This window comes from Garra rufa, unplaced genomic scaffold (genome assembly GCF_049309525.1).
Source record: "Garra rufa unplaced genomic scaffold, GarRuf1.0 hap1_unplaced_007, whole genome shotgun sequence".
Lineage (NCBI taxonomy): Eukaryota > Metazoa > Chordata > Actinopteri > Cypriniformes > Cyprinidae > Garra > Garra rufa.
The window spans coordinates 710,706-733,034 of record NW_027394282.1 but is presented as its reverse complement, the minus strand read 5'-3'; the positions used below and the strand labels follow the sequence as shown (position 1 = coordinate 733,034).

The 22,329-nt window shown below is 51.9% G+C and overlaps 22 non-coding genes across 22 annotated transcripts; all 22 read right to left on the bottom strand.

The window, feature by feature from the left end:
• Positions 1-191: 191 nt before the first annotated feature.
• trnal-uag (transfer RNA leucine (anticodon UAG)) lies at positions 192-273 on the bottom strand. The gene has a single exon. It is a non-coding gene; the product is annotated as a tRNA-Leu (tRNA).
• Positions 274-1,290: 1,017 nt separating this feature from the next.
• On the bottom strand, positions 1,291-1,372 carry trnal-aag (transfer RNA leucine (anticodon AAG)). Its single transcript has one exon. It is a non-coding gene; the product is annotated as a tRNA-Leu (tRNA).
• Positions 1,373-2,485: 1,113 nt separating this feature from the next.
• Positions 2,486-2,567, bottom strand: trnal-uag (transfer RNA leucine (anticodon UAG)). The gene has a single exon. It is a non-coding gene; the product is annotated as a tRNA-Leu (tRNA).
• Positions 2,568-3,584: 1,017 nt separating this feature from the next.
• trnal-aag (transfer RNA leucine (anticodon AAG)) lies at positions 3,585-3,666 on the bottom strand. Its single transcript has one exon. It is a non-coding gene; the product is annotated as a tRNA-Leu (tRNA).
• Positions 3,667-4,768: 1,102 nt separating this feature from the next.
• trnal-uag (transfer RNA leucine (anticodon UAG)) lies at positions 4,769-4,850 on the bottom strand. The gene has a single exon. It is a non-coding gene; the product is annotated as a tRNA-Leu (tRNA).
• A 1,017-nt stretch (positions 4,851-5,867) lies between these two features.
• trnal-aag (transfer RNA leucine (anticodon AAG)) lies at positions 5,868-5,949 on the bottom strand. Its single transcript has one exon. It is a non-coding gene; the product is annotated as a tRNA-Leu (tRNA).
• A 1,103-nt stretch (positions 5,950-7,052) lies between these two features.
• trnal-uag (transfer RNA leucine (anticodon UAG)) lies at positions 7,053-7,134 on the bottom strand. The gene has a single exon. It is a non-coding gene; the product is annotated as a tRNA-Leu (tRNA).
• Positions 7,135-8,151: 1,017 nt separating this feature from the next.
• trnal-aag (transfer RNA leucine (anticodon AAG)) lies at positions 8,152-8,233 on the bottom strand. The gene has a single exon. It is a non-coding gene; the product is annotated as a tRNA-Leu (tRNA).
• A 374-nt stretch (positions 8,234-8,607) lies between these two features.
• trnal-aag (transfer RNA leucine (anticodon AAG)) lies at positions 8,608-8,689 on the bottom strand. The gene has a single exon. It is a non-coding gene; the product is annotated as a tRNA-Leu (tRNA).
• Positions 8,690-9,346: 657 nt separating this feature from the next.
• trnal-uag (transfer RNA leucine (anticodon UAG)) lies at positions 9,347-9,428 on the bottom strand. The gene has a single exon. It is a non-coding gene; the product is annotated as a tRNA-Leu (tRNA).
• Positions 9,429-10,445: 1,017 nt separating this feature from the next.
• trnal-aag (transfer RNA leucine (anticodon AAG)) lies at positions 10,446-10,527 on the bottom strand. Its single transcript has one exon. It is a non-coding gene; the product is annotated as a tRNA-Leu (tRNA).
• Positions 10,528-11,640: 1,113 nt separating this feature from the next.
• On the bottom strand, positions 11,641-11,722 carry trnal-uag (transfer RNA leucine (anticodon UAG)). The gene has a single exon. It is a non-coding gene; the product is annotated as a tRNA-Leu (tRNA).
• Positions 11,723-12,739: 1,017 nt separating this feature from the next.
• On the bottom strand, positions 12,740-12,821 carry trnal-aag (transfer RNA leucine (anticodon AAG)). The gene has a single exon. It is a non-coding gene; the product is annotated as a tRNA-Leu (tRNA).
• A 1,113-nt stretch (positions 12,822-13,934) lies between these two features.
• trnal-uag (transfer RNA leucine (anticodon UAG)) lies at positions 13,935-14,016 on the bottom strand. Its single transcript has one exon. It is a non-coding gene; the product is annotated as a tRNA-Leu (tRNA).
• Positions 14,017-15,033: 1,017 nt separating this feature from the next.
• Positions 15,034-15,115, bottom strand: trnal-aag (transfer RNA leucine (anticodon AAG)). Its single transcript has one exon. It is a non-coding gene; the product is annotated as a tRNA-Leu (tRNA).
• A 1,102-nt stretch (positions 15,116-16,217) lies between these two features.
• trnal-uag (transfer RNA leucine (anticodon UAG)) lies at positions 16,218-16,299 on the bottom strand. Its single transcript has one exon. It is a non-coding gene; the product is annotated as a tRNA-Leu (tRNA).
• A 1,017-nt stretch (positions 16,300-17,316) lies between these two features.
• On the bottom strand, positions 17,317-17,398 carry trnal-aag (transfer RNA leucine (anticodon AAG)). Its single transcript has one exon. It is a non-coding gene; the product is annotated as a tRNA-Leu (tRNA).
• A 1,103-nt stretch (positions 17,399-18,501) lies between these two features.
• Positions 18,502-18,583, bottom strand: trnal-uag (transfer RNA leucine (anticodon UAG)). Its single transcript has one exon. It is a non-coding gene; the product is annotated as a tRNA-Leu (tRNA).
• Positions 18,584-19,600: 1,017 nt separating this feature from the next.
• Positions 19,601-19,682, bottom strand: trnal-aag (transfer RNA leucine (anticodon AAG)). Its single transcript has one exon. It is a non-coding gene; the product is annotated as a tRNA-Leu (tRNA).
• A 374-nt stretch (positions 19,683-20,056) lies between these two features.
• trnal-aag (transfer RNA leucine (anticodon AAG)) lies at positions 20,057-20,138 on the bottom strand. Its single transcript has one exon. It is a non-coding gene; the product is annotated as a tRNA-Leu (tRNA).
• Positions 20,139-20,795: 657 nt separating this feature from the next.
• On the bottom strand, positions 20,796-20,877 carry trnal-uag (transfer RNA leucine (anticodon UAG)). The gene has a single exon. It is a non-coding gene; the product is annotated as a tRNA-Leu (tRNA).
• A 1,017-nt stretch (positions 20,878-21,894) lies between these two features.
• trnal-aag (transfer RNA leucine (anticodon AAG)) lies at positions 21,895-21,976 on the bottom strand. The gene has a single exon. It is a non-coding gene; the product is annotated as a tRNA-Leu (tRNA).
• Positions 21,977-22,329: the final 353 nt, after the last annotated feature.

Below are 22,329 nucleotides of genomic sequence, written 5' to 3'. Positions count from 1 at the left end.
GGTGTGAGCGTAGCATTAGACCGTGCGGCCATGCTACCTCGTCGGGTTGCGCTCCAAGGGTCTCTTGGACAGGTGGTACGGCCTCCCTAATACTTACTCTGCAGAACTGCTGCAGTCTAATCCTGTTTGCGTGAAATAATCCCACTGCCAAACGGGTTAGAGGGCCTCCCTGCCTTGGTTAAAATGGCTGCTGGCAGCGATGGGATTCGAACCCACGCCCCCGAAGAGACTGGAGCCTAAATCCAGCGCCTTAGACCACTCGGCCACGCTACCCTGGGATTCTCACTTTCGTGGGCCATTTTCTGCCCTCTTCCCCCACCCCAAATATAGAGAGAACGTCGGCCGCCGGACCTTCTATGCAAAGCCTCTGGAATGCGGGCAAAGAACATTTTTTTTGCGTACGCACAATAGCCTTCCAAAACTCTGTCTTGGCAGCAGTGGGATTCAAACCCACACCCCCGAAGAGACTGGAGCCTTAATCCAACGCCTTATGCTACGTTCACACCAAACGCGAATACGCGTCTAAATTCTGGCCTGCCGCTTCTATTTACACGCCTGACCACTTTGTGTTCATTCGCCCGTCAAGAGCGAAATGGACGCGCATGAAAACAAAAGTTTGAAGTGAAATTTATGCGCGTCAGGTGCGTCAGAGAGGCGAAAGTTTCAAAAAGTTTCGAACCCCATTGGCAGCCATCTTTTTACAAGACGTCTGTTGTTGATCGGTCATTTATCGAGAGTGTCACTGCTCTGTATTGGCTCTGGAGAGCAGAACAGCGGTGTAGGGATCATCGTCGCTGTATTTGGGTTGCGCTTCGCCACAAGCTGATGCCTTGTAATTCGCCGCCGTAAAGGCATCCTTAATACAGGGTATGCAGTCCTACTCCTGGTGGCCCCCTTCCTGTGGAGTGGAGGTCCATCTCTGATCAAGCACACCTGAATCCGCTAATCAAGGCCTTTGGGGCTTATGTGGAAACGATAGCCAGCTGTGATGCATTTAAAATCAAAATGATCAGGCAGCTGTTATTTCACCCAAAACTTTTCATGAGTAAAACTGGCTGTCTCCATTCTTGTAGACTACTCATTGTTTTTCATTAATATAATTTATTGCACCTCTCCTATGATTGTAAATTATTGGTGTGCCTCTGTTGGAATGGAGCAGAGGCTGGGACAAGCTTTAAGCACTGACTTTGCTAAATGGCAAAGAATGCGAAAGCGGCTAAGTTTGGATGAGCATGCAGCGTCACTTCTCCAGTCGCTTCGCAGCCTCAGGAACTTTCCAAAAGACTTCCCTGGCAGCGGTGGGATTCGAACCCACGCCCCCGAAGAGACTGGAGCCTTAATCCAGTGCCTTAGACCGCTCGGCCACGCTACCTTGTCATGGTGTGTTCCACGGGTCTTTACGACAGGTCAAACGGCCTCCCAAATACTGACTCTGCGGAACGGCTGCAGTCTAATCCTGTTTGCGTAAAACAAGCCCGCTCCCAAGCGGGTTAGAGGGCCTCCCTGCCTTGGTTAAAATGCCTGCTGGCAGCAATGGGATTTAGACTGGAGCCTAAATCAAATGCCTTAGACCTCTCGGCCACGCTACCCTGGAATGCTCACTTTCGTGGGCCCTTTTCTGCCCTCTTCCCCCACCCCAAAGATAGAGAAAACGTCGGCCGCCGGACCTTCTTTGCAAAGCCTCTGGAGTGCGGGCAAAGAATGTTTTTTTGTGTATAGGCACAATAGCCTTCCAAAACTCTGTCTTGGCAGTAGTGGGATTCAAACCCACGCCCCCGAAGAGACTGGAGCCTTAATCCAGCGGCTTAGACCACTCGGCCACGCTACCCTGCCACAGCCGCCTTCGTGGGCCCTTTTTTTTTCTTGTCGCGCTTCGCCGCAAGCTGATGCCTTGTAATTCGAAGCCGTAAAGGCATCCTTTATACAGGGGTATGCAGTCCTACTCCTGGTGGCCCCCTTCCTGTGGAGTGGAGGTCAGCATCAAGCAGGCTCCTGATTGGTTAACGCGGCGCGAATTGACGCAGAAGTTCCGATTTTTCACCTCGGGCAGCAGACGCGAATTCTTGTCAGACGCGTGATTCACAAAAAAGCACAATTCGCGCTTAACGCACCTAACGCGCCAGACGCTCAATTCGCGCCATTCGCGAGAACTAGACGCGCGGATGAGGCAAATTCGCGTCTACCGCGCCGCGCTAAACGCCTCATTCGCGCCGCAAGAACTCCAGGCGCGTGTAAACACGTCTTACCATTGACTTAACATTGAAATCACTCGGACCAGACGCATATTCCCGTTTGGTGTGAGCGTAGCATTAGACCGTGCGGCCATGCTACCTCGTCGGGTTGCGCTCCAAGGGTCTCTTGGACAGGTGGTACGGCCTCCCTAATACTTACTCTGCAGAACTGCTGCAGTCTAATCCTGTTTGCGTGAAATAATCCCGCTGCCAAACGGGTTACAGGGCCTCCCTGCCTTGGTTAAAATGGCTGCTGGCAGCGATGGGATTCGAACCCACGCCCCCGAAGAGACTGGAGCCTAAATCCAGCGCCTTAGACCACTCGGCCACGCTACCCTGGGATTCTCACTTTCGTGGGCCATTTTCTGCCCTCTTCCCCCACCCCAAATATAGAGAGAACGTCGGCCGCCGGACCTTCTATGCAAAGCCTCTGGAATGCGGGCAAAGAACATTTTTTTTGCGTACGCACAATAGCCTTCCAAAACTCTGTCTTGGCAGCAGTGGGATTCAAACCCACACCCCCGAAGAGACTGGAGCCTTAATCCAACGCCTTATGCTACGTTCACACCAAACGCGAATACGCGTCTAAATTCTGGCCTGCCGCTTCTATTTACACGCCTGACCACTTTGTGTTCATTCGCCCGTCAAGAGCGAAATGGACGCGCATGAAAACAAAAGTTTGAAGTGAAATTTACGCGCGTCAGGTGCGTCAGAGAGGCGAAAGTTTCAAAAAGTTTCGAACCCCATTGGCAGCCATCTTTTTACAAGACGTCTGTTGTTGATCGGTCATTTATCGAGAGTGTCACTGCTCTGTATTGGCTCTGGAGAGCAGCACAGCGGTGTAGGGATCATCGTCGCTGTATTTGGGTTGCGCTTCGCCACAAGCTGATGCCTTGTAATTCGCCGCCGTAAAGGCATCCTTAATACAGGGTATGCAGTCCTACTCCAGGTGGCCCCCTTCCTGTGGAGTGGAGGTCCATCTCTGATTAAGCACACCTGAATCCGCTAATCAAGGCCTTTGGGGCTTATGTGGAAACGATAGCCAGCTGTGATGCATTTAAAATCAAAATGATCAGGCAGCTGTTATTTCACCCAAAACTTTCCATGAGTAAAACTGGCTGTCTCCATTCTTGTAGACTACTCATTGTTTTTCATTAATATAATTTATTGCACCTCTCCTATGATTGTAAATTATTGGTGTGCCTCTGTTGGAATGGAGCAGAGGCTGGGACAAGCTTTAAGCACTGACTTTGCTAAATGGCAAAGAATGCGAAAGCGGCTAAGTTTGGATGAGCATGCAGCGTCACTTCTCCAGTCGCTTCGCAGCCTCAGGAACTTTCCAAAAGACTTCCCTGGCAGCGGTGGGATTCTAACCCACGCCCCCGAAGAGACTGGAGCCTTAATCCAGTGCCTTAGACCGCTCGGCCACGCTACCTTGTCATGGTGTGTTCCACGGGTCTTTACGACAGGTCAAACGGCCTCCCAAATACTGACTCTGCAGTCTAATCCTGTTTGCGTAAAACAAGCCCGCTCCCAAGCGGGTTAGAGGGCCTCCCTGCCTTGGTTAAAATGCCTGCTGGCAGCAATGGGATTTAGACTGGAGCCTAAATCAAATGCCTTAGACCTCTCGGCCACGCTACCCTGGAATGCTCACTTTCGTGGGCCCTTTTCTGCCCTCTTCCCCCACCCCAAAGATAGAGAAAACGTCGGCCGCCGGACCTTCTTTGCAAAGCCTCTGGAGTGCGGGCAAAGAATGTTTTTTTGTGTATAGGCACAATAGCCTTCCAAAACTCTGTCTTGGCAGTAGTGGGATTCAAATCCACGCCCCCGAAGAGACTGGAGCCTTAATCCAGCGGCTTAGACCACTCGGCCACGCTACCCTGCCACAGCCGCCTTCGTGGGCCCTTTTTTTTTCTTGTCGCGCTTCGCCGCAAGCTGATGCCTTGTAATTCGAAGCCGTAAAGGCATCCTTTATACAGGGGTATGCAGTCCTACTCCTGGTGGCCCCCTTCCTGTGGAGTGGAGGTCAGCATCAAGCAGGCTCCTGATTGGTTAACGCGGCGCGAATTGACGCAGAAGTTCCGATTTTTCACCTCGGGCAGCAGACGCGAATTCTTGTCAGACGCGTGATTCACAAAAAAGCACAATTCGCGCTTAACGCACCTAACGCGCCAGACGCTCAATTCGCGCCATTCGCGAGAACTAGACGCGCGGATGAGGCAAATTCGCGTCTACCGCGCCGCGCTAAACGCCTCATTCGCGCCGCAAGAACTCCAGGCGCGTGTAAACACGTCTTACCATTGACTTAACATTGAAATCACTCGGACCAGACGCATATTCCCGTTTGGTGTGAGCGTAGCATTAGACCGTGCGGCCATGCTACCTCGTCGGGTTGCGCTCCAAGGGTCTCTTGGACAGGTGGTACGGCCTCCCTAATACTTACTCTGCAGAACTGCTGCAGTCTAATCCTGTTTGCGTGAAATAATCCCGCTGCCAAACGGGTTAGAGGGCCTCCCTGCCTTGGTTAAAATGGCTGCTGGCAGCGATGGGATTCGAACCCACGCCCCCGAAGAGACTGGAGCCTAAATCCAGCGCCTTAGACCACTCGGCCACGCTACCCTGGGATTCTCACTTTCGTGGGCCATTTTCTGCCCTCTTCCCCCACCCCAAATATAGAGAGAACGTCGGCCGCCGGACCTTCTATGCAAAGCCTCTGGAATGCGGGCAAAGAACATTTTTTTTGCGTACGCACAATAGCCTTCCAAAACTCTGTCTTGGCAGCAGTGGGATTCAAACCCACACCCCCGAAGAGACTGGAGCCTTAATCCAACGCCTTATGCTACGTTCACACCAAACGCGAATACGCGTCTAAATTCTGGCCTGCCGCTTCTATTTACACGCCTGACCACTTTGTGTTCATTCGCCCGTCAAGAGCGAAATGGACGCGCATGAAAACAAAAGTTTGAAGTGAAATTTACGCGCGTCAGGTGCGTCAGAGAGGCGAAAGTTTCAAAAAGTTTCGAACCCCATTGGCAGCCATCTTTTTACAAGACGTCTGTTGTTGATCGGTCATTTATCGAGAGTGTCACTGCTCTGTATTGGCTCTGGAGAGCAGCACAGCGGTGTAGGGATCATCGTCGCTGTATTTGGGTTGCGCTTCGCCACAAGCTGATGCCTTGTAATTCGCTGCCGTAAAGGCATCCTTAATACAGGGTATGCAGTCCTACTCCTGGTGGCCCCCTTCCTGTGGAGTGGAGGTCCATCTCTGATCAAGCACACCTGAATCCGCTAATCAAGGCCTTTGGGGCTTATGTGGAAACGATAGCCAGCTGTGATGCATTTAAAATCAAAATGATCAGGCAGCTGTTATTTCACCCAAAACTTTTCATGAGTAAAACTGGCTGTCTCCATTCTTGTAGACTACTCATTGTTTTTCATTAATATAATTTATTGCACCTCTCCTATGATTGTAAATTATTGGTGTGCCTCTGTTGGAATGGAGCAGAGGCTGGGACAAGCTTTAAGCACTGACTTTGCTAAATGGCAAAGAATGCGAAAGCGGCTAAGTTTGGATGAGCATGCAGCGTCACTTCTCCAGTCGCTTCGCAGCCTCAGGAACTTTCCAAAAGACTTCCCTGGCAGCGGTGGGATTCGAACCCACGCCCCCGAAGAGACTGGAGCCTTAATCCAGCGCCTTAGACCGCTCGGCCACGCTACCTTGTCATGGTGTGTTCCACGGGTCTTTACGACAGGTCAAACGGCCTCCCAAATACTGACTCTGCAGTCTAATCCTGTTTGCGTAAAACAAGCCCGCTCCCAAGCGGGTTAGAGGGCCTCCCTGCCTTGGTTAAAATGCCTGCTGGCAGCAATGGGATTTAGACTGGAGCCTTAAATCAAATGCCTTAGACCTCTCGGCCACGCTACCCTGGAATGCTCACTTTCGTGGGCCCTTTTCTGCCCTCTTCCCCCACCCCAAAGATAGAGAAAACGTCGGCCGCCGGACCTTCTTTGCAAAGCCTCTGGAGTGCGGGCAAAGAATGTTTTTTTGTGTATAGGCACAATAGCCTTCCAAAACTCTGTCTTGGCAGTAGTGGGATTCAAACCCACGCCCCCGAAGAGACTGGAGCCTTAATCCAGCGGCTTAGACCACTCGGCCCCGCTACCCTGCCACAGCCGCCTTCGTGGGCCCTTTTTTTTTCTTGTCGCGCTTCGCCGCAAGCTGATGCCTTGTAATTCGAAGCCGTAAAGGCATCCTTTATACAGGGGTATGCAGTCCTACTCCTGGTGGCCCCCTTCCTGTGGAGTGGAGGTCAGCATCAAGCAGGCTCCTGATTGGTTAACGCGGCGCGAATTGACGCAGAAGTTCCGATTTTTCACCTCGGGCAGCAGACGCGAATTCTTGTCAGACGCGTGATTCACAAAAAAGCACAATTCGCGCTTAACGCACCTAACGCGCCAGACGCTCAATTCGCGCCATTCGCGAGAACTAGACGCGCGGATGAGGCAAATTCGCGTCTACCGCGCCGCGCTAAACGCCTCATTCGCGCCGCAAGAACTCCAGGCGCGTGTAAACACGTCTTACCATTGACTTAACATTGAAATCACTCGGACCAGACGCATATTCCCGTTTGGTGTGAGCGTAGCATTAGACCGTGCGGCCATGCTACCTCGTCGGGTTGCGCTCCAAGGGTCTCTTGGACAGGTGGTACGGCCTCCCTAATACTTACTCTGCAGAACTGCTGCAGTCTAATCCTGTTTGCGTGAAATAATCCCGCTGCCAAACGGGTTAGAGGGCCTCCCTGCCTTGGTTAAAATGGCTGCTGGCAGCGATGGGATTCGAACCCACGCCCCCGAAGAGACTGGAGCCTAAATCCAGCGCCTTAGACCACTCGGCCACGCTACCCTGGGATTCTCACTTTCGTGGGCCATTTTCTGCCCTCTTCCCCCACCCCAAATATAGAGAGAACGTCGGCCGCCGGACCTTCTATGCAAAGCCTCTGGAATGCGGGCAAAGAACATTTTTTTTGCGTACGCACAATAGCCTTCCAAAACTCTGTCTTGGCAGCAGTGGGATTCAAACCCACACCCCCGAAGAGACTGGAGCCTTAATCCAACGCCTTATGCTACGTTCACACCAAACGCGAATACGCGTCTAAATTCTGGCCTGCCGCTTCTATTTACACGCCTGACCACTTTGTGTTCATTCGCCCGTCAAGAGCGAAATGGACGCGCATGAAAACAAAAGTTTGAAGTGAAATTTACGCGCGTCAGGTGCGTCAGAGAGGCGAAAGTTTCAAAAAGTTTCGAACCCCATTGGCAGCCATCTTTTTACAAGACGTCTGTTGTTGATCGGTCATTTATCGAGAGTGTCACTGCTCTGTATTGGCTCTGGAGAGCAGAACAGCGGTGTAGGGATCATCGTCGCTGTATTTGGGTTGCGCTTCGCCACAAGCTGATGCCTTGTAATTCGCCGCCGTAAAGGCATCCTTAATACAGGGTATGCAGTCCTACTCCTGGTGGCCCCCTTCCTGTGGAGTGGAGGTCCATCTCTGATCAAGCACACCTGAATCCACTAATCAAGGCCTTTGGGGCTTATGTGGAAACGATAGCCAGCTGTGATGCATTTAAAATCAAAATGATCAGGCAGCTGTTATTTCACCCAAAACTTTTCATGAGTAAAACTGGCTGTCTCCATTCTTGTAGACTACTCATTGTTTTTCATTAATATAATTTATTGCACCTCTCCTATGATTGTAAATTATTGGTGTGCCTCTGTTGGAATGGAGCAGAGGCTGGGACAAGCTTTAAGCACTGACTTTGCTAAATGGCAAAGAATGCGAAAGCGGCTAAGTTTGGATGAGCATGCAGCGTCACTTCTCCAGTCGCTTCGCAGCCTCAGGAACTTTCCAAAAGACTTCCCTGGCAGCGGTGGGATTCGAACCCACGCCCCCGAAGAGACTGGAGCCTTAATCCAGCGCCTTAGACCGCTCGGCCACGCTACCTTGTCATGGTGTGTTCCACGGGTCTTTACGACAGGTCAAACGGCCTCCCAAATACTGACTCTGCGGAACGGCTGCAGTCTAATCCTGTTTGCGTAAAACAAGCCCGCTTCCAAGCGGGTTAGAGGGCCTCCCTGCCTTGGTTAAAATGCCTGCTGGCAGCAATGGGATTTAGACTGGAGCCTAAATCAAATGCCTTAGACCTCTCGGCCACGCTACCCTGGAATGCTCACTTTCGTGGGCCCTTTTCTGCCCTCTTCCCCCACCCCAAAGATAGAGAAAACGTCGGCCGCCGGACCTTCTTTGCAAAGCCTCTGGAGTGCGGGCAAAGAATGTTTTTTTGTGTATAGGCACAATAGCCTTCCAAAACTCTGTCTTGGCAGTAGTGGGATTCAAACCCACGCCCCCGAAGAGACTGGAGCCTTAATCCAGCGGCTTAGACCACTCGGCCACACTACCCTGCCACAGCCCCCTTCGTGGGCCCTTTTTTTTTCTTGTCGCGCTTCGCCGCAAGCTGATGCCTTGTAATTCGAAGCCGTAAAGGCATCCTTTATACAGGGGTATGCAGTCCTACTCCTGGTGGCCCCCTTCCTGTGGAGTGGAGGTCAGCATCAAGCAGGCTCCTGATTGGTTAACGCGGCGCGAATTGACGCAGAAGTTCCGATTTTTCACCTCGGGCAGCAGACGCAAATTCTTGTCAGACGCGTGATTCACAAAAAAGCACAATTCGCGCTTAACGCACCTAACGCGCCAGACGCTCAATTCGCGCCATTCGCGAGAACTAGACGCGCGGATGAGGCAAATTCGCGTCTACCGCGCCGCGCTAAACGCCTCATTCGCGCCGCAAGAACTCCAGGCGCGTGTAAACACGTCTTACCATTGACTTAACATTGAAATCACTCGGACCAGACGCATATTCCCGTTTGGTGTGAGCGTAGCATTAGACCGTGCGGCCATGCTACCTCGTCGGGTTGCGCTCCAAGGGTCTCTTGGACAGGTGGTACGGCCTCCCTAATACTTACTCTGCAGAACTGCTGCAGTCTAATCCTGTTTGCGTGAAATAATCCCGCTGCCAAACGGGTTAGAGGGCCTCCCTGCCTTGGTTAAAATGGCTGCTGGCAGCGATGGGATTCGAACCCACGCCCCCGAAGAGACTGGAGCCTAAATCCAGCGCCTTAGACCACTCGGCCACGCTACCCTGGGATTCTCACTTTCGTGGGCCATTTTCTGCCCTCTTCCCCCACCCCAAATATAGAGAGAACGTCGGCCGCCGGACCTTCTATGCAAAGCCTCTGGAATGCGGGCAAAGAACATTTTTTTTGCGTACGCACAATAGCCTTCCAAAACTCTGTCTTGGCAGCAGTGGGATTCAAACCCACACCCCCGAAGAGACTGGAGCCTTAATCCAACGCCTTATGCTACGTTCACACCAAACGCGAATACGCGTCTAAATTCTGGCCTGCCGCTTCTATTTACACGCCTGACCACTTTGTGTTCATTCGCCCGTCAAGAGCGAAATGGACGCGCATGAAAACAAAAGTTTGAAGTGAAATTTACGCGCGTCAGGTGCGTCAGAGAGGCGAAAGTTTCAAAAAGTTTCGAACCCCATTGGCAGCCATCTTTTTACAAGACGTCTGTTGTTGATCGGTCATTTATCGAGAGTGTCACTGCTCTGTATTGGCTCTGGAGAGCAGAACAGCGGTGTAGGGATCATCGTCGCTGTATTTGGGTTGCGCTTCGCCACAAGCTGATGCCTTGTAATTCGCCGCCGTAAAGGCATCCTTAATACAGGGTATGCAGTCCTACTCCTGGTGGCCCCCTTCCTGTGGAGTGGAGGTCCATCTCTGATCAAGCACACCTGAATCCGCTAATCAAGGCCTTTGGGGCTTATGTGGAAACGATAGCCAGCTGTGATGCATTTAAAATCAAAATGATCAGGCAGCTGTTATTTCACCCAAAACTTTTCATGAGTAAAACTGGCTGTCTCCATTCTTGTAGACTTCTCATTGTTTTTCATTAATATAATTTATTGCACCTCTCCTATGATTGTAAATTATTGGTGTGCCTCTGTTGGAATGGAGCAGAGGCTGGGACAAGCTTTAAGCACTGACTTTGCTAAATGGCAAAGAATGCGAAAGCGGCTAAGTTTGGATGAGCATGCAGCGTCACTTCTCCAGTCGCTTCGCAGCCTCAGGAACTTTCCAAAAGACTTCCCTGGCAGCGGTGGGATTCGAACCCACGCCCCCGAAGAGACTGGAGCCTTAATCCAGCGCCTTAGACCGCTCGGCCACGCTACCTTGTCATGGTGTGTTCCACGGGTCTTTACGACAGGTCAAACGGCCTCCCAAATACTGACTCTGCGGAACGGCTGCAGTCTAATCCTGTTTGCGTAAAACAAGCCCGCTCCCAAGCGGGTTAGAGGGCCTCCCTGCCTTGGTTAAAATGCCTGCTGGCAGCAATGGGATTTAGACTGGAGCCTAAATCAAATGCCTTAGACCTCTCGGCCACGCTACCCTGGAATGCTCACTTTCGTGGGCCCTTTTCTGCCCTCTTCCCCCACCCCAAAGATAGAGAAAACGTCGGCCGCCGGACCTTCTTTGCAAAGCCTCTGGAGTGCGGGCAAAGAATGTTTTTTTGTGTATAGGCACAATAGCCTTCCAAAACTCTGTCTTGGCAGTAGTGGGATTCAAACCCACGCCCACGAAGAGACTGGAGCCTTAATCCAGCGGCTTAGACCACTCGGCCACGCTACCCTGCCACAGCCGCCTTCGTGGGCCCTTTTTTTTTCTTGTCGCGCTTCGCCGCAAGCTGATGCCTTGTAATTCGAAGCCGTAAAGGCATCCTTTATACAGGGGTATGCAGTCCTACTCCTGGTGGCCCCCTTCCTGTGGAGTGGAGGTCAGCATCAAGCAGGCTCCTGATTGGTTAACGCGGCGCGAATTGACGCAGAAGTTCCGATTTTTCACCTCGGGCAGCAGACGCAAATTCTTGTCAGACGCGTGATTCACAAAAAAGCACAATTCGCGCTTAACGCACCTAACGCGCCAGACGCTCAATTCGCGCCATTCGCGAGAACTAGACGCGCGGATGAGGCAAATTCGCGTCTACCGCGCCGCGCTAAACGCCTCATTCGCGCCGCAAGAACTCCAGGCGCGTGTAAACACGTCTTACCATTGACTTAACATTGAAATCACTCGGACCAGACGCATATTCCCGTTTGGTGTGAGCGTAGCATTAGACCGTGCGGCCATGCTACCTCGTCGGGTTGCGCTCCAAGGGTCTCTTGGACAGGTGGTACGGCCTCCCTAATACTTACTCTGCAGAACTGCTGCAGTCTAATCCTGTTTGCGTGAAATAATCCCACTGCCAAACGGGTTAGAGGGCCTCCCTGCCTTGGTTAAAATGGCTGCTGGCAGCGATGGGATTCGAACCCACGCCCCCGAAGAGACTGGAGCCTAAATCCAGCGCCTTAGACCACTCGGCCACGCTACCCTGGGATTCTCACTTTCGTGGGCCATTTTCTGCCCTCTTCCCCCACCCCAAATATAGAGAGAACGTCGGCCGCCGGACCTTCTATGCAAAGCCTCTGGAATGCGGGCAAAGAACATTTTTTTTGCGTACGCACAATAGCCTTCCAAAACTCTGTCTTGGCAGCAGTGGGATTCAAACCCACACCCCCGAAGAGACTGGAGCCTTAATCCAACGCCTTATGCTACGTTCACACCAAACGCGAATACGCGTCTAAATTCTGGCCTGCCGCTTCTATTTACACGCCTGACCACTTTGTGTTCATTCGCCCGTCAAGAGCGAAATGGACGCGCATGAAAACAAAAGTTTGAAGTGAAATTTATGCGCGTCAGGTGCGTCAGAGAGGCGAAAGTTTCAAAAAGTTTCGAACCCCATTGGCAGCCATCTTTTTACAAGACGTCTGTTGTTGATCGGTCATTTATCGAGAGTGTCACTGCTCTGTATTGGCTCTGGAGAGCAGAACAGCGGTGTAGGGATCATCGTCGCTGTATTTGGGTTGCGCTTCGCCACAAGCTGATGCCTTGTAATTCGCCGCCGTAAAGGCATCCTTAATACAGGGTATGCAGTCCTACTCCTGGTGGCCCCCTTCCTGTGGAGTGGAGGTCCATCTCTGATCAAGCACACCTGAATCCGCTAATCAAGGCCTTTGGGGCTTATGTGGAAACGATAGCCAGCTGTGATGCATTTAAAATCAAAATGATCAGGCAGCTGTTATTTCACCCAAAACTTTTCATGAGTAAAACTGGCTGTCTCCATTCTTGTAGACTACTCATTGTTTTTCATTAATATAATTTATTGCACCTCTCCTATGATTGTAAATTATTGGTGTGCCTCTGTTGGAATGGAGCAGAGGCTGGGACAAGCTTTAAGCACTGACTTTGCTAAATGGCAAAGAATGCGAAAGCGGCTAAGTTTGGATGAGCATGCAGCGTCACTTCTCCAGTCGCTTCGCAGCCTCAGGAACTTTCCAAAAGACTTCCCTGGCAGCGGTGGGATTCGAACCCACGCCCCCGAAGAGACTGGAGCCTTAATCCAGTGCCTTAGACCGCTCGGCCACGCTACCTTGTCATGGTGTGTTCCACGGGTCTTTACGACAGGTCAAACGGCCTCCCAAATACTGACTCTGCGGAACGGCTGCAGTCTAATCCTGTTTGCGTAAAACAAGCCCGCTCCCAAGCGGGTTAGAGGGCCTCCCTGCCTTGGTTAAAATGCCTGCTGGCAGCAATGGGATTTAGACTGGAGCCTAAATCAAATGCCTTAGACCTCTCGGCCACGCTACCCTGGAATGCTCACTTTCGTGGGCCCTTTTCTGCCCTCTTCCCCCACCCCAAAGATAGAGAAAACGTCGGCCGCCGGACCTTCTTTGCAAAGCCTCTGGAGTGCGGGCAAAGAATGTTTTTTTGTGTATAGGCACAATAGCCTTCCAAAACTCTGTCTTGGCAGTAGTGGGATTCAAACCCACGCCCCCGAAGAGACTGGAGCCTTAATCCAGCGGCTTAGACCACTCGGCCACGCTACCCTGCCACAGCCGCCTTCGTGGGCCCTTTTTTTTTCTTGTCGCGCTTCGCCGCAAGCTGATGCCTTGTAATTCGAAGCCGTAAAGGCATCCTTTATACAGGGGTATGCAGTCCTACTCCTGGTGGCCCCCTTCCTGTGGAGTGGAGGTCAGCATCAAGCAGGCTCCTGATTGGTTAACGCGGCGCGAATTGACGCAGAAGTTCCGATTTTTCACCTCGGGCAGCAGACGCGAATTCTTGTCAGACGCGTGATTCACAAAAAAGCACAATTCGCGCTTAACGCACCTAACGCGCCAGACGCTCAATTCGCGCCATTCGCGAGAACTAGACGCGCGGATGAGGCAAATTCGCGTCTACCGCGCCGCGCTAAACGCCTCATTCGCGCCGCAAGAACTCCAGGCGCGTGTAAACACGTCTTACCATTGACTTAACATTGAAATCACTCGGACCAGACGCATATTCCCGTTTGGTGTGAGCGTAGCATTAGACCGTGCGGCCATGCTACCTCGTCGGGTTGCGCTCCAAGGGTCTCTTGGACAGGTGGTACGGCCTCCCTAATACTTACTCTGCAGAACTGCTGCAGTCTAATCCTGTTTGCGTGAAATAATCCCGCTGCCAAACGGGTTACAGGGCCTCCCTGCCTTGGTTAAAATGGCTGCTGGCAGCGATGGGATTCGAACCCACGCCCCCGAAGAGACTGGAGCCTAAATCCAGCGCCTTAGACCACTCGGCCACGCTACCCTGGGATTCTCACTTTCGTGGGCCATTTTCTGCCCTCTTCCCCCACCCCAAATATAGAGAGAACGTCGGCCGCCGGACCTTCTATGCAAAGCCTCTGGAATGCGGGCAAAGAACATTTTTTTTGCGTACGCACAATAGCCTTCCAAAACTCTGTCTTGGCAGCAGTGGGATTCAAACCCACACCCCCGAAGAGACTGGAGCCTTAATCCAACGCCTTATGCTACGTTCACACCAAACGCGAATACGCGTCTAAATTCTGGCCTGCCGCTTCTATTTACACGCCTGACCACTTTGTGTTCATTCGCCCGTCAAGAGCGAAATGGACGCGCATGAAAACAAAAGTTTGAAGTGAAATTTACGCGCGTCAGGTGCGTCAGAGAGGCGAAAGTTTCAAAAAGTTTCGAACCCCATTGGCAGCCATCTTTTTACAAGACGTCTGTTGTTGATCGGTCATTTATCGAGAGTGTCACTGCTCTGTATTGGCTCTGGAGAGCAGCACAGCGGTGTAGGGATCATCGTCGCTGTATTTGGGTTGCGCTTCGCCACAAGCTGATGCCTTGTAATTCGCCGCCGTAAAGGCATCCTTAATACAGGGTATGCAGTCCTACTCCAGGTGGCCCCCTTCCTGTGGAGTGGAGGTCCATCTCTGATTAAGCACACCTGAATCCGCTAATCAAGGCCTTTGGGGCTTATGTGGAAACGATAGCCAGCTGTGATGCATTTAAAATCAAAATGATCAGGCAGCTGTTATTTCACCCAAAACTTTCCATGAGTAAAACTGGCTGTCTCCATTCTTGTAGACTACTCATTGTTTTTCATTAATATAATTTATTGCACCTCTCCTATGATTGTAAATTATTGGTGTGCCTCTGTTGGAATGGAGCAGAGGCTGGGACAAGCTTTAAGCACTGACTTTGCTAAATGGCAAAGAATGCGAAAGCGGCTAAGTTTGGATGAGCATGCAGCGTCACTTCTCCAGTCGCTTCGCAGCCTCAGGAACTTTCCAAAAGACTTCCCTGGCAGCGGTGGGATTCTAACCCACGCCCCCGAAGAGACTGGAGCCTTAATCCAGTGCCTTAGACCGCTCGGCCACGCTACCTTGTCATGGTGTGTTCCACGGGTCTTTACGACAGGTCAAACGGCCTCCCAAATACTGACTCTGCAGTCTAATCCTGTTTGCGTAAAACAAGCCCGCTCCCAAGCGGGTTAGAGGGCCTCCCTGCCTTGGTTAAAATGCCTGCTGGCAGCAATGGGATTTAGACTGGAGCCTAAATCAAATGCCTTAGACCTCTCGGCCACGCTACCCTGGAATGCTCACTTTCGTGGGCCCTTTTCTGCCCTCTTCCCCCACCCCAAAGATAGAGAAAACGTCGGCCGCCGGACCTTCTTTGCAAAGCCTCTGGAGTGCGGGCAAAGAATGTTTTTTTGTGTATAGGCACAATAGCCTTCCAAAACTCTGTCTTGGCAGTAGTGGGATTCAAATCCACGCCCCCGAAGAGACTGGAGCCTTAATCCAGCGGCTTAGACCACTCGGCCACGCTACCCTGCCACAGCCGCCTTCGTGGGCCCTTTTTTTTTCTTGTCGCGCTTCGCCGCAAGCTGATGCCTTGTAATTCGAAGCCGTAAAGGCATCCTTTATACAGGGGTATGCAGTCCTACTCCTGGTGGCCCCCTTCCTGTGGAGTGGAGGTCAGCATCAAGCAGGCTCCTGATTGGTTAACGCGGCGCGAATTGACGCAGAAGTTCCGATTTTTCACCTCGGGCAGCAGACGCGAATTCTTGTCAGACGCGTGATTCACAAAAAAGCACAATTCGCGCTTAACGCACCTAACGCGCCAGACGCTCAATTCGCGCCATTCGCGAGAACTAGACGCGCGGATGAGGCAAATTCGCGTCTACCGCGCCGCGCTAAACGCCTCATTCGCGCCGCAAGAACTCCAGGCGCGTGTAAACACGTCTTACCATTGACTTAACATTGAAATCACTCGGACCAGACGCATATTCCCGTTTGGTGTGAGCGTAGCATTAGACCGTGCGGCCATGCTACCTCGTCGGGTTGCGCTCCAAGGGTCTCTTGGACAGGTGGTACGGCCTCCCTAATACTTACTCTGCAGAACTGCTGCAGTCTAATCCTGTTTGCGTGAAATAATCCCGCTGCCAAACGGGTTAGAGGGCCTCCCTGCCTTGGTTAAAATGGCTGCTGGCAGCGATGGGATTCGAACCCACGCCCCCGAAGAGACTGGAGCCTAAATCCAGCGCCTTAGACCACTCGGCCACGCTACCCTGGGATTCTCACTTTCGTGGGCCATTTTCTGCCCTCTTCCCCCACCCCAAATATAGAGAGAACGTCGGCCGCCGGACCTTCTATGCAAAGCCTCTGGAATGCGGGCAAAGAACATTTTTTTTGCGTACGCACAATAGCCTTCCAAAACTCTGTCTTGGCAGCAGTGGGATTCAAACCCACACCCCCGAAGAGACTGGAGCCTTAATCCAACGCCTTATGCTACGTTCACACCAAACGCGAATACGCGTCTAAATTCTGGCCTGCCGCTTCTATTTACACGCCTGACCACTTTGTGTTCATTCGCCCGTCAAGAGCGAAATGGACGCGCATGAAAACAAAAGTTTGAAGTGAAATTTACGCGCGTCAGGTGCGTCAGAGAGGCGAAAGTTTCAAAAAGTTTCGAACCCCATTGGCAGCCATCTTTTTACAAGACGTCTGTTGTTGATCGGTCATTTATCGAGAGTGTCACTGCTCTGTATTGGCTCTGGAGAGCAGCACAGCGGTGTAGGGATCATCGTCGCTGTATTTGGGTTGCGCTTCGCCACAAGCTGATGCCTTGTAATTCGCTGCCGTAAAGGCATCCTTAATACAGGGTATGCAGTCCTACTCCTGGTGGCCCCCTTCCTGTGGAGTGGAGGTCCATCTCTGATCAAGCACACCTGAATCCGCTAATCAAGGCCTTTGGGGCTTATGTGGAAACGATAGCCAGCTGTGATGCATTTAAAATCAAAATGATCAGGCAGCTGTTATTTCACCCAAAACTTTTCATGAGTAAAACTGGCTGTCTCCATTCTTGTAGACTACTCATTGTTTTTCATTAATATAATTTATTGCACCTCTCCTATGATTGTAAATTATTGGTGTGCCTCTGTTGGAATGGAGCAGAGGCTGGGACAAGCTTTAAGCACTGACTTTGCTAAATGGCAAAGAATGCGAAAGCGGCTAAGTTTGGATGAGCATGCAGCGTCACTTCTCCAGTCGCTTCGCAGCCTCAGGAACTTTCCAAAAGACTTCCCTGGCAGCGGTGGGATTCGAACCCACGCCCCCGAAGAGACTGGAGCCTTAATCCAGCGCCTTAGACCGCTCGGCCACGCTACCTTGTCATGGTGTGTTCCACGGGTCTTTACGACAGGTCAAACGGCCTCCCAAATACTGACTCTGCAGTCTAATCCTGTTTGCGTAAAACAAGCCCGTTCCCAAGCGGGTTAGAGGGCCTCCCTGCCTTGGTTAAAATGCCTGCTGGCAGCAATGGGATTTAGACTGGAGCCTTAAATCAAATGCCTTAGACCTCTCGGCCACGCTACCCTGGAATGCTCACTTTCGTGGGCCCTTTTCTGCCCTCTTCCCCCACCCCAAAGATAGAGAAAACGTCGGCCGCCGGACCTTCTTTGCAAAGCCTCTGGAGTGCGGGCAAAGAATGTTTTTTTGTGTATAGGCACAATAGCCTTCCAAAACTCTGTCTTGGCAGTAGTGGGATTCAAACCCACGCCCCCGAAGAGACTGGAGCCTTAATCCAGCGGCTTAGACCACTCGGCCCCGCTACCCTGCCACAGCCGCCTTCGTGGGCCCTTTTTTTTTCTTGTCGCGCTTCGCCGCAAGCTGATGCCTTGTAATTCGAAGCCGTAAAGGCATCCTTTATACAGGGGTATGCAGTCCTACTCCTGGTGGCCCCCTTCCTGTGGAGTGGAGGTCAGCATCAAGCAGGCTCCTGATTGGTTAACGCGGCGCGAATTGACGCAGAAGTTCCGATTTTTCACCTCGGGCAGCAGACGCGAATTCTTGTCAGACGCGTGATTCACAAAAAAGCACAATTCGCGCTTAACGCACCTAACGCGCCAGACGCTCAATTCGCGCCATTCGCGAGAACTAGACGCGCGGATGAGGCAAATTCGCGTCTACCGCGCCGCGCTAAACGCCTCATTCGCGCCGCAAGAACTCCAGGCGCGTGTAAACACGTCTTACCATTGACTTAACATTGAAATCACTCGGACCAGACGCATATTCCCGTTTGGTGTGAGCGTAGCATTAGACCGTGCGGCCATGCTACCTCGTCGGGTTGCGCTCCAAGGGTCTCTTGGACAGGTGGTACGGCCTCCCTAATACTTACTCTGCAGAACTGCTGCAGTCTAATCCTGTTTGCGTGAAATAATCCCGCTGCCAAACGGGTTAGAGGGCCTCCCTGCCTTGGTTAAAATGGCTGCTGGCAGCGATGGGATTCGAACCCACGCCCCCGAAGAGACTGGAGCCTAAATCCAGCGCCTTAGACCACTCGGCCACGCTACCCTGGGATTCTCACTTTCGTGGGCCATTTTCTGCCCTCTTCCCCCACCCCAAATATAGAGAGAACGTCGGCCGCCGGACCTTCTATGCAAAGCCTCTGGAATGCGGGCAAAGAACATTTTTTTTGCGTACGCACAATAGCCTTCCAAAACTCTGTCTTGGCAGCAGTGGGATTCAAACCCACACCCCCGAAGAGACTGGAGCCTTAATCCAACGCCTTATGCTACGTTCACACCAAACGCGAATACGCGTCTAAATTCTGGCCTGCCGCTTCTATTTACACGCCTGACCACTTTGTGTTCATTCGCCCGTCAAGAGCGAAATGGACGCGCATGAAAACAAAAGTTTGAAGTGAAATTTACGCGCGTCAGGTGCGTCAGAGAGGCGAAAGTTTCAAAAAGTTTCGAACCCCATTGGCAGCCATCTTTTTACAAGACGTCTGTTGTTGATCGGTCATTTATCGAGAGTGTCACTGCTCTGTATTGGCTCTGGAGAGCAGAACAGCGGTGTAGGGATCATCGTCGCTGTATTTGGGTTGCGCTTCGCCACAAGCTGATGCCTTGTAATTCGCCGCCGTAAAGGCATCCTTAATACAGGGTATGCAGTCCTACTCCTGGTGGCCCCCTTCCTGTGGAGTGGAGGTCCATCTCTGATCAAGCACACCTGAATCCACTAATCAAGGCCTTTGGGGCTTATGTGGAAACGATAGCCAGCTGTGATGCATTTAAAATCAAAATGATCAGGCAGCTGTTATTTCACCCAAAACTTTTCATGAGTAAAACTGGCTGTCTCCATTCTTGTAGACTACTCATTGTTTTTCATTAATATAATTTATTGCACCTCTCCTATGATTGTAAATTATTGGTGTGCCTCTGTTGGAATGGAGCAGAGGCTGGGACAAGCTTTAAGCACTGACTTTGCTAAATGGCAAAGAATGCGAAAGCGGCTAAGTTTGGATGAGCATGCAGCGTCACTTCTCCAGTCGCTTCGCAGCCTCAGGAACTTTCCAAAAGACTTCCCTGGCAGCGGTGGGATTCGAACCCACGCCCCCGAAGAGACTGGAGCCTTAATCCAGCGCCTTAGACCGCTCGGCCACGCTACCTTGTCATGGTGTGTTCCACGGGTCTTTACGACAGGTCAAACGGCCTCCCAAATACTGACTCTGCGGAACGGCTGCAGTCTAATCCTGTTTGCGTAAAACAAGCCCGCTTCCAAGCGGGTTAGAGGGCCTCCCTGCCTTGGTTAAAATGCCTGCTGGCAGCAATGGGATTTAGACTGGAGCCTAAATCAAATGCCTTAGACCTCTCGGCCACGCTACCCTGGAATGCTCACTTTCGTGGGCCCTTTTCTGCCCTCTTCCCCCACCCCAAAGATAGAGAAAACGTCGGCCGCCGGACCTTCTTTGCAAAGCCTCTGGAGTGCGGGCAAAGAATGTTTTTTTGTGTATAGGCACAATAGCCTTCCAAAACTCTGTCTTGGCAGTAGTGGGATTCAAACCCACGCCCCCGAAGAGACTGGAGCCTTAATCCAGCGGCTTAGACCACTCGGCCACACTACCCTGCCACAGCCCCCTTCGTGGGCCCTTTTTTTTTCTTGTCGCGCTTCGCCGCAAGCTGATGCCTTGTAATTCGAAGCCGTAAAGGCATCCTTTATACAGGGGTATGCAGTCCTACTCCTGGTGGCCCCCTTCCTGTGGAGTGGAGGTCAGCATCAAGCAGGCTCCTGATTGGTTAACGCGGCGCGAATTGACGCAGAAGTTCCGATTTTTCACCTCGGGCAGCAGACGCAAATTCTTGTCAGACGCGTGATTCACAAAAAAGCACAATTCGCGCTTAACGCACCTAACGCGCCAGACGCTCAATTCGCGCCATTCGCGAGAACTAGACGCGCGGATGAGGCAAATTCGCGTCTACCGCGCCGCGCTAAACGCCTCATTCGCGCCGCAAGAACTCCAGGCGCGTGTAAACACGTCTTACCATTGACTTAACATTGAAATCACTCGGACCAGACGCATATTCCCGTTTGGTGTGAGCGTAGCATTAGACCGTGCGGCCATGCTACCTCGTCGGGTTGCGCTCCAAGGGTCTCTTGGACAGGTGGTACGGCCTCCCTAATACTTACTCTGCAGAACTGCTGCAGTCTAATCCTGTTTGCGTGAAATAATCCCGCTGCCAAACGGGTTAGAGGGCCTCCCTGCCTTGGTTAAAATGGCTGCTGGCAGCGATGGGATTCGAACCCACGCCCCCGAAGAGACTGGAGCCTAAATCCAGCGCCTTAGACCACTCGGCCACGCTACCCTGGGATTCTCACTTTCGTGGGCCATTTTCTGCCCTCTTCCCCCACCCCAAATATAGAGAGAACGTCGGCCGCCGGACCTTCTATGCAAAGCCTCTGGAATGCGGGCAAAGAACATTTTTTTTGCGTACGCACAATAGCCTTCCAAAACTCTGTCTTGGCAGCAGTGGGATTCAAACCCACACCCCCGAAGAGACTGGAGCCTTAATCCAACGCCTTATGCTACGTTCACACCAAACGCGAATACGCGTCTAAATTCTGGCCTGCCGCTTCTATTTACACGCCTGACCACTTTGTGTTCATTCGCCCGTCAAGAGCGAAATGGACGCGCATGAAAACAAAAGTTTGAAGTGAAATTTACGCGCGTCAGGTGCGTCAGAGAGGCGAAAGTTTCAAAAAGTTTCGAACCCCATTGGCAGCCATCTTTTTACAAGACGTCTGTTGTTGATCGGTCATTTATCGAGAGTGTCACTGCTCTGTATTGGCTCTGGAGAGCAGAACAGCGGTGTAGGGATCATCGTCGCTGTATTTGGGTTGCGCTTCGCCACAAGCTGATGCCTTGTAATTCGCCGCCGTAAAGGCATCCTTAATACAGGGTATGCAGTCCTACTCCTGGTGGCCCCCTTCCTGTGGAGTGGAGGTCCATCTCTGATCAAGCACACCTGAATCCGCTAATCAAGGCCTTTGGGGCTTATGTGGAAACGATAGCCAGCTGTGATGCATTTAAAATCAAAATGATCAGGCAGCTGTTATTTCACCCAAAACTTTTCATGAGTAAAACTGGCTGTCTCCATTCTTGTAGACTTCTCATTGTTTTTCATTAATATAATTTATTGCACCTCTCCTATGATTGTAAATTATTGGTGTGCCTCTGTTGGAATGGAGCAGAGGCTGGGACAAGCTTTAAGCACTGACTTTGCTAAATGGCAAAGAATGCGAAAGCGGCTAAGTTTGGATGAGCATGCAGCGTCACTTCTCCAGTCGCTTCGCAGCCTCAGGAACTTTCCAAAAGACTTCCCTGGCAGCGGTGGGATTCGAACCCACGCCCCCGAAGAGACTGGAGCCTTAATCCAGCGCCTTAGACCGCTCGGCCACGCTACCTTGTCATGGTGTGTTCCACGGGTCTTTACGACAGGTCAAACGGCCTCCCAAATACTGACTCTGCGGAACGGCTGCAGTCTAATCCTGTTTGCGTAAAACAAGCCCGCTCCCAAGCGGGTTAGAGGGCCTCCCTGCCTTGGTTAAAATGCCTGCTGGCAGCAATGGGATTTAGACTGGAGCCTAAATCAAATGCCTTAGACCTCTCGGCCACGCTACCCTGGAATGCTCACTTTCGTGGGCCCTTTTCTGCCCTCTTCCCCCACCCCAAAGATAGAGAAAACGTCGGCCGCCGGACCTTCTTTGCAAAGCCTCTGGAGTGCGGGCAAAGAATGTTTTTTTGTGTATAGGCACAA